Source organism: Symphalangus syndactylus, chromosome 12 (assembly GCF_028878055.3).
Source record: "Symphalangus syndactylus isolate Jambi chromosome 12, NHGRI_mSymSyn1-v2.1_pri, whole genome shotgun sequence".
Lineage (NCBI taxonomy): Eukaryota > Metazoa > Chordata > Mammalia > Primates > Hylobatidae > Symphalangus > Symphalangus syndactylus.
The window spans coordinates 75,838,573-75,848,400 of record NC_072441.2 but is presented as its reverse complement, the minus strand read 5'-3'; the positions used below and the strand labels follow the sequence as shown (position 1 = coordinate 75,848,400).

Here is a 9,828-nt window from a genome sequence, read left to right as displayed (position 1 = left end):
CACCGCCCAAGCCCTAGCCCCCTCCCCACCAAACTATCTTTGAAAACCCTTTACCTCCAAGCCTTCAGTGAGATCGATTTGAGTAATAACTCTGTCCCCCACGTGTCGTGGCTGGCCTGTGTCAATTAAACTCTTTACTGCAATGCCATGGTCTCCATGAATTGATTTTGTGTGTACAATGGGTAGGAAGAACCCATCAGGTGGTTACATCTGCAGGATGGTGCCAGTTCTTTCCACAAAGGCTGCTCAGATACCCAGAAAGTATTTCTCCACTACTATCTGAACAATGTGTCTCCCGGTCAGTCTCCAGGGATTGGGGCCTGGATCAAGTATTTCACATTCAGCAGTTATTACTACACTGTCACCTACTCCCTCATCTTCAATATTTTGCCATGTCTTCCAGTGGCCTAACTGGCCACGATGCCACAGAATCTTTACTTTGTGGTCTCCAAAGGAGAACTCTCCATTCAATGTTTTGTGATTGGAGCAATGGAATAGAATCTGATACTGGTGGGCTGGGGAAGGTCCCCGGACACTGGTGGGATCTCAACCCCAGCTGTGGTGTCCAGGCTCTTGACACCATCTCAAGAACCAAGTCAAGAATGAGTGAGCAAATAGTGAAAGAAGAGATGTATTGCAAAGCAAAAAGTACACACTTAAGAAAGGGGAGTTCGGGCATACCCGAGAGAGAACAGTGGGTTCTGGGGTTTCATCTCGACGGGTTTCTTTAACGAAGGAGTGGAATATTCATGAAAATTCCTGGGTAAAGGTGGAGATTTCTCGGAACTGTGGTGCCATCCATTTTTACATCAAATATTGGTCTCAGACCTGTCATGGCACTGGTGAGTGTGTGATTTAGTATGTCAATGATCATATAATGAGGGCCTAGGTAAAACCTGCGTCAAATCCAGCACCACACTGGGTCCAGTCAGTCTTAGCCAGCTTGGTCCACAACCTGGTTTTTCAGCATCTTATCAGCCCATAGCTTCAAGTCATGTAAATCTGCTGCCTAGAATTTGTTATCCTGTGACCACCCTGTATTATTCCTGTCTCAAATCTACTTGTAAATATTCAAATGGTCTTTGACTTGGGAATTCCAACTTTGCTTACTTCACAGTGTTTCCTGCATTATAATCCAATATAAGAAAAGATGATCCAGACATTTGTTAAACATCTCAAATAAGATGTATCCCAGGTATTTGTGTCAAATTTGGATTATTCTGGTTTTGACTTTGCAGAATATAAAAAGCTAACATGAGGTAAGCACTAAGGTCTGGAGATGGCTGTGCAAGAGATGAAAAAGTCCAACACCACATTTGAGAATGTCCAATCATCTCTTCTGGGGCAGCAGATTTTTCTACAATACTGAATTTGGAAAAAAAAAAAAACAACATCAAAAAAAAAAAAAAACTATGAGATTCATTAAACTGGACAACTGTTTTTATAACATTACCAGTGATAAAATCAGTAAGGAAGGCTGGTTTGCAGTCATCTGAGAAGCCTCTTTACTTTCATAAATATGGTTTCTCTCTGACATTGAACGGCTTCCAAGTTCAAGCAGAATGCTACATCACAAGGATAAGCATGTGAAGAAAACCGGTTTCTTTTGTAGTCCTAAACGTTCTAGTCTGCAAATTAAAAGCCATTATTTGAAGAAGAGTGCCCAGGCTCCAGCTGGCCACCAAAAGCTTGCTCAGCAAGGCAAGCTAAGGACCAGCTTCTTTGGGCGAGAACAGATGCCGGGCGGGAGGGGAAAAAGGGAGGGCAGACGTCACTTCCTCTTGCTGGCTCAGGCAGCGGGATGGTCGGCTGAGTGGCAGAAAGGCAGATGGGGACTGGGAAAGGCACTGTCGGTGACATCACCGATAGGGCGAATTCTATGTAGATGAGGCAGCGCAGGGGCTGCTGCTTCCCCACCTGCTGCTTCTCCAGGAAGGAGTTCCCCTGCCGTGGGAGAGGGTTCAGGACAGCTGGTCAGACCTGAGAGTCCCAGCTGTGTGTCAGGGCTAGTAGGGCTCGGGGGTGCGCGGGGCAAGTGACCGTGCGTGTAAAGGGCGAGGCGTGTGAAGCTGTGGCGGGGCGGAGGCGTACAAGCTCATACTTACCTGGCAGGGGAGATACCACGATCACGAGAGTGGTTTTCCCAGGGCGAGGCTTATTCATTGTACTCCGGGTGTGCTGACCCCTGCGATTCTTCAAATGTGGGAAACTTGACTGCATAATTTGTGGTAGTGGGGGACTGCGTTCGCGCTTTTCCCAGACTTTTGTGGTTCAAAAAGTGGGTTATCCCGTAAGGATTTCTTAGTTCTTATTTTGGCTTGTGTTTTAGTCTTAAGTGTTATTCTTACAGTCGAAGGCTGGGGAATAGAAGTAACATGTCTTCTCTGCTCGCGGGAGAGAAACTAAGAAGCGTCAGCCTTTACACAAGCTTAACTAGCGCGAAGGCCTCACAGCTCCTCCATTTCTACCCTGGGCTGCTTTTTGCAGAGATTTGTCCATGGTCTCCAGTCTCTCGGGTTCTCAGGGTCTGTGAAAATCTTCGTGTTTTTCCCCAGCCCCCAGTCACATTTCACACAGCCTCTGCTTCTAACCGCAGCCACTTCAGGAGTTTGTAGGATTTCTGTGCTAGCGGGGAATGTGTTCTCACCTCATAGAGCCAGGTACAAACTACTCAGACGGGCGCTGTTCTTTGGGATGAAAGCAGGGCCTTTGGGGCTTTTAGTGTCCCCGTTGGGTTGTAGACGTTAACACGCTTACTTTGTGTAGCGGAACGGCTTTCCCGGCGCCCAGGTGCCCCAACGCAATTCATCGAGGCCCGCAGATCAGAACTGCAATCTCACCTGTCTTGGCTGAAATTTGCTGCGATCCTCCCTGAAATATAAGGCGGCCGAGGAGCCGGGTCCAGTTTCCCTACTATCTCCTGCCGTTTACATATCTAGTCTTTCTTCAGAGTTTATTTAAATGACAGCTTCTTGTTTGATGTCTCGCTTCCATATCCTACATCCATTGCCAGGCAACTTTCTAGACAGCGCCCCGACCCATCCTTCCCACCCCCAAGCAGCCCTTTCCTATTTCTGGCGCCAGTGTCCTCCCCGGTCCCTCTTTCTTCAGGTCCTCGCTTATCACCTTCATGGACAGAAAATACTTAGCTCTCTCTCAACCTGCAGTTTGCACCTGACATGCGTCAGTACCCTGGCAAATTCCTTAATACCCCTGCTGAAATGGCACTCTCAATTCATCTCTTTTTAACTCCCAGAAGTATCTAATTGGTTTTGTCCCTGCATTGCATGAATACTAGTATTCCACTACAAAAGAAAACCCCAGGCCTAGCGATGGCGGATCTGGGCGTTGTGCCAGCATCTCCCAGGGTATGTTCTCTGACCTCACCTACTTCTGATCAACTGAGGTCAGGAGTTTGAGACCAGCCTGACCAACATGGCGAAACTCCGTCTGTACTAAAAATACAAAAAAAAAAAAAAAAAAAAAAAAAAAAGCAAAAAAGCTGGACGTGGTGGTGTGTGTCTGTAATCCTAACTACTGGGGAGGCTGAAGCAGGAGAATCGCTTGAACCCAGGAGGCGGAGGTTGCAGTGATCCGAGATCATGCCATTGCACCTCAGCCTGGGTGACATAGCGAGACTCTGTCTCAAAACAAAACAACACAACAACAACAACAAAAATCTAGTCCATCTGAGACATATTATTGGAGACAGTAGAATCCTGCATCCAACAGGCACTTGGTGCAGATCTGAACCCACGGAGTTATTGGCTCATGTTCCGTCTGTTTTATTAAGTATTATGAGCAGAAATTGAGCTCTTTGGCTTTTACCCACTAACTATGGCTATAGGACAGGTCTCTCTCTCTCTCTCTCTCTGTCTCTCTCTCTCTCATTATTGCATCATTATTTTTTGCCTTCAGTGTGGGATTTTGGTTTTGATGTTATGAAGTGAATTTCTATGGACAATTTCTGTTGGGTGGTGTTGACAATCCTGTCCCTGTTTAGTAATACATGACAGCTAATCTGCTCTGTGAGTCTTTTTTTATTGTCTATTTATTGTCCTGAGAATAATGGTATTTCCTGATATTTGAGACTGCAGCAATGATAAGTTGTTCATATCTTGTCTTTCCAATGTTTGGTAAAAATTTTATGGGCCCAATAGTTGTCAATATCTTCAAGAGTGGCATCCCTGTTACAAGAGTGATCTTACTACTCAATGTCCCCCCTCCCACCCAACTTTGTTCCATAGGAGCTCTTGGCTTTAATAAATTTACTATACCTAAAAGACATCTTAGTACAGGAAGAAAACTAAATCTGTAGTATGTAAGGAGCAGTTTTCTTTGATTGGTGTATTCAGGTTTCTAACCAGCTGAAAAATTCAAATACATATCCTTTAAGGATTAAGTTTAAACCACACTACAGAAAGGAGAGAAAATGTTTATATGATCACATATAAGCAATGGAATCAGCAATACGAGCACTTTTCACAACTATACAAATCAAATTTAATAATCTCCAGAACATTAAGGAAGTTCAGTCCTTAATGAAAATGAATGAAAAGAAATTATTCACACACTGTTAGATGCCCTGGAAAGAGAATGTCTTGCTGGACTCAAAAGAGTATCACAACATTCCTCAGATTATCAGCAATGAAGGCCCTCTGAGGATCTAATGATGTTAATATTTTCAGTTTATTTCCTTCACTGATAAACATTGTTAATAGATACCATTGCCTCTGTTTTCACCTTAAGTGATGTTACTTAGCAAAATTTGTTTCTTTAGAATGCCCCCTAGTTTGGTGGAAGGAATTTTCCTGCTTTATAAATATAGGATATTTTCTCATGAAACAAATTGGCATACTCTTTTAGTGAAGTGAATAGACAAATTAGGTCTCTAAAATTTTAAAGGAGTCACCGCCCCAATTATCTTAGGAACAATAAGAATCACTTATATAAAATTAAGAAAATTAAGCCAGGTATGGTGGCTAATATCTGCAATCCCAAGACTTTAGGAGGCTGACGAGGGAGGATCAATTGAGGTTAGGAGTTAAAGACCAGCCTGGGCAACACAGTGAAACCCCTGTCTCTACAAATTTTTAAGTATTAGCTAATTTTTTTAAGTTGGCCAGGCATGATAATGCATGACTGTAATCTCAGCTACTAGAGAGACTGAGGCAGGCTGCAATAAACTATGATTGCACCACTGCCCTCCAGCCTGGGTGACAGAGTAAGACTCCCAACACACACAAAAGAAAAAGAAAATTAAGAATTTGTTGAAAATTGTTTTACTACAATGCTAGGCTGCATGTCTTGTGCCTGTACTCCCAGCAACTCAACAGGCTGAGGCGGAAGGATTGCTTTAGGTCAGCAGTTGGAGACCAGCCTGGGCAACAGGGCAAGACCCCATCTCTAAAATAATGCAAGGCAAGCTGAACCAGGAGGATTGCCTGAGCCCAGAGGTTCCAAGTTGGTCTGCTATGATTGCCCCACTGCACTCTAGACTGGATAACAGAGCAAGACACTGTACCTTATTTTTTATTTTATTTTATTTTTTTACTACTTATGCTTATTTGTTTATTTATTTTTGAGACAGAGTCTTGCTCTGTAGCCCAGGCTAGAGTGCAGTGGTGCAATCTCAGCTCACTGCAAGCTCCGCCTCCCAGGTTGAAGCTATTTCCCTGCCTCAGCCTCCAGAGTAGCTGGGATTACAGTCGTATGCCACCATGCCCAGCTAATTTTTATAGTTTTAGTAGAGACAGGGTTTCACCATGTTTACCAGGCTGGTCTCAAACTCCTGACCTCAAGTTGTGCACCTGTCTTGGCCTCCCAAAGTGCTGGGATTACAGGTCTGAGCCACCTTGCCCAGCCTACTTGTGCTTGAAATGTGAGGTTTCATTAGGGAAAAATTTTCTTGTTGAATTTCTAACATGAAAAAACAATAGATTTAGCTGTAGATTAAATTAATGGTCTTGATAGTTTGGTACAATAAAATAAATGAAATGAAGTTGATAGAGAGGAATCTTTGATGCTTTTGAACAATTTAAATAATGTAAATAAGTAATATATAAAGACATGAAAAAGTTAATTACATTATTATTTTTTAAATTTATTTTATTTTATTTTTGAGACTTCCTCACTCTGTTGCCTAGGCTGAAGTGCAGTGGTGCAGTCTCAGCTCACTGCAACCTCTGCCTCCCGGGTTCAAGTGATTCTCCTGCCTCAGCCTCCTGAGTAGCTGGGATTACAGGCACACACCACCATACCTGGCTAATTTTTTATTTTTAGTAGACACGCGGTTTCACCATGTTGGTCAGGCTGGTCTCGAACTCCTGACCTCGTGATCTGCCCGCTACGGCTTCCCAAAGTGCTGGGATTACAGGCGTGAGCCACCGCACCCAGCCGATTCCATTATTTTTTAAAAATCAGTGTGGCTCTTTTGACAAATTAGAATGGTTTAATGATCTTGGTTAGGCTGGGCACAGTGGCTCACGCCTGTAATCCCGGCACTTTGGGAGCACAAGGTCAGGAGTTCGAGACCAGCCTGGCCCACATGGTGAAACCTGTCTCTACTAAAAATACAAAAATTAGCCAGGCATGGTTGTGGGCTCCTGTAATCCCAGCTACTCAGAAGGCTGAGGCAGGAGAATTGCTTGAACCCGGGAGGCAGAAGTTGCAGTGAGCCAAGATTGTGCCACTGCACTCCAGCCTGGGCAACAGAGTGAGACTCTGTCTCAAAAAAAAAAAAAAAAGTATAAAAAATTAAAATAATGTGTTCAAGTAAATAAAATATATAACAATGAAAAGGAGGCCTAGCATGACTAACTGCATTTTGCTCCTAACCCTTCCTACCCTGTGGTGATATCTTTCAGGCTAACTGCTTTTTCTTATTTCTGCATATAGGCCCCTCCCAAGATATCTATGGGAGGGATTTAGCTTACAGTTTAACTTTAAAGCACAGATGATCGTAATCCCTTCCCCAAACTGACTCCTGAGAAGATAAAGAGGTTGTATGCACAAGTAACAGTGTTATGCTGAAGATTTATAAGAGCATTGTGACCTGACAAAGGACAAAGAATTTTCACCATCCCTTTTGGCTGTCACTGCAGCCCATAAGTCTGTCATTGTCAAACCTCTTCACCTCAACCACCTCCTTCTTCCTCCCTTCCCTAATGTACAAGGAACCTGAAAATCGTATTAATTTAAGATGGTTCTTTAGGATATTAGTTCACTGTCTGTTCAGTTTGGTGGCTTTCTGGAATAAAGTCACCTTTCCTGCCCCTACACCTTGTCCCTGGACTTACTGGCTGTCATGCAGCAAGCGGTGAGTTCAGTGAGCCGAGATCACACCACTGCACTCCAGTCTGGGTGACATAGTGAGACCCTGCCTCAAAAAAAAAAGAGAAATTTGGTTTTACATCCAGACAAATTAAATGGGAGACTTACTTCCAATGAGACCTAGAAATTCCTAAATTTCTAAAAGAACTGAGAAAATTGCCTCCAGTGAGGAAGTAAGCTGAAGGAGGTAAACTGACATGTTTTCTGAATTGAGAAATATCGAGGAGGCTTTGTCTCTTTCGCCTCCAACTGCTCCTCCTCCTCCTGCCCCTGCACCTGCATAGTCTCCCTTACCTGAGCCCTCCGGTCCTGCCTTGCCTCTTCTTCCATCACCATCACCTGAGGAAAGTCCCCAGGGCTCTGGTCCCTTCCCTGAAACTTCTGTTCTGACAGCCCCTTTAAAGGTAAAACCCACACCCACAGGAAGAGGGGACCCTACCATTGTGTATACCACTTCACCAAGATATATATATATATTCTTCTTCAGAGCTTCTTCTTCAGAGATATATATATATATATATATATATATTTCTGAAGAAACCCAACATTGGGTGAGTTGCCTCAAAATTTTCACTAGGCATGACCACTGCTCTATTTTAGATAGAGATTCTGTGGGGCAAAACCTGAGAATTATCTGCCTGGCTATCAAGAAGATAGCTCTTTGCATTTTTGTGGGGAGAACACTTTGCTTCAAGGGACTATTTCCTCCCAGGATTACAAATCTTTCTGTAACCTCAGGAAACATTGCTGATGAAAATCAGGCATGGTGGCTCTGGCTTGTAATCCCAGTGACTTGGCGGCTGAGGCAGGAGGATCTCTTAAGCCCAGGAGTTCGAGGCTGCAGTGAGCTGTGATGGCACCACTGCACTCCAGCCTGGGCCACAGAGCCAGACACTGTCTCTGAAAGAAAAAGAAAAAGAAACATTGCTGATGAAACTGCAGCCACTTTTGCAGCTCAATAAAAAGCTATTTATTCACTGACTAAGGTTGTACTAGATAATCACATCACTTTAGATGATATATTTAGCTGAGCAGGAAGATGTATGTGTGGTGGCAAATACCTTTGTTGCATATACATAAATGTTTCCCATGCAGTAGAACCTTCTCTAGCAAAAATCAGAAAAGAAGCCACCTGGCTACAAGAAATCGCTAAAGAAGAAACGGGATTTGATGTTTTCCCTGATGTTTTCAGTTGGCTGCCTAATGGAATAGGTTCCCTTACTGTTCCAGGATACAGATTCTCTTTGTGATTAGCATTCTTGTATGCATTATGTTTCTACTACTCAAATTATTAATGTGATGTATTTCTCATTGTTTTTACTTCTTTTGAGAAACTAAATTCATGGTACTCTGAAGAGAAGACTAGAGATGATTCAACAAGTGACAGCAACTATAGAATTGGCCAAGATCTCTCTCTCTCTCTCTCTCTCCATTCTCTGATGCCACACCAACTCAGCTTTTGGGCGCTGTTAAAAATTCTTCAGTGAGAGGGCTCCTTTCCTCCCCTGCCCCCAGTGTGGGACAGGACTATCTGGGAATGAGCCTTTCTGGCAAGGAGGGACACAACTTTTGATCGAGAATGCTTTCAAGAAAGACTTTTTATCTAAAGGGAGAATGAGGAAAGAAGAGAACTTTTTTTTTTTTTTTTGAGACAGAGTCTCACTCTGTTGCCCAGGCTGGAGTGCAATGGCACAATCTCGGCTCACTGCAACCTCTGCCTCCTGGGTTCAAGCGATTCTCCTGCCTCAGCCTCCCAAGTAGCTGGCATTATAGGTGCCCACCACTACACCCGGCTAATTTTTTTGTATTTTTAGTAGAGATGGGGTTTCACCATGTTAGTCAGGCAGGTCTCTAACTGACCTCAGGTTATCCACCTGCCTCAGCCTCCCAAAGTGCTGGGATTACAGGCGTGAGCCACTGTGCCCAGCAAAGAAGAGAACTTTTATGAGGAGTGTGAGCCTTTTCAAATTCTCAGGCCCAGAGAGGCATTACATTGAGACAGCAACCACATTCCACTTCCTTTTTGTACAATACTGTATTTGAAAAACAAAAAAACCAAACCTACAAGATTCATGAAATTGGACAACTTTCTTTATAACACTACTACTGGTAAAACCAGTAAGGATGGCTGGTTTGCCTCTCTAGTTTCATAGATATGATTTCTCCCTGATACTGAAGGGCTTCCAATTTTAAACAGAATGCTACTTCACAAAGATAACCAGGTTTGAAAGGAACTGGCTTTCTTTGTAATCCTAAATATTCTAGTCTGCGAATTAAAAGCGTTTATTTGACGACAGGCACACAGGCTTCCAGCTGGCCACCAGAAGGGTCCTCCGCAGGGCACAGGTTAAGTAGTCACTTCTTTGGGAGAGACTAGATGCGGGGTCTTGGTGCACCTCCCCAAAGGACAAGGCAGGAGGGAAAGGAGGGACAGGCAGATGTCACTTCCCCTGCCGGCTCTGGCAGCATGTTTGTCGGCTTGAGTGGCGGAGGGTG

At 43.8% G+C, this 9,828-nt stretch overlaps 1 non-coding gene across 1 annotated transcript; it reads left to right on the top strand.

Annotated features, from left to right (window-relative positions):
• Window positions 1-2,097: 2,097 nt before the first annotated feature.
• LOC134734919 (U1 spliceosomal RNA) lies at window positions 2,098-2,260 on the top strand. The gene has a single exon (XR_010117800.1). It is a non-coding gene; the product is annotated as a U1 spliceosomal RNA (small nuclear RNA).
• Window positions 2,261-9,828: the final 7,568 nt, after the last annotated feature.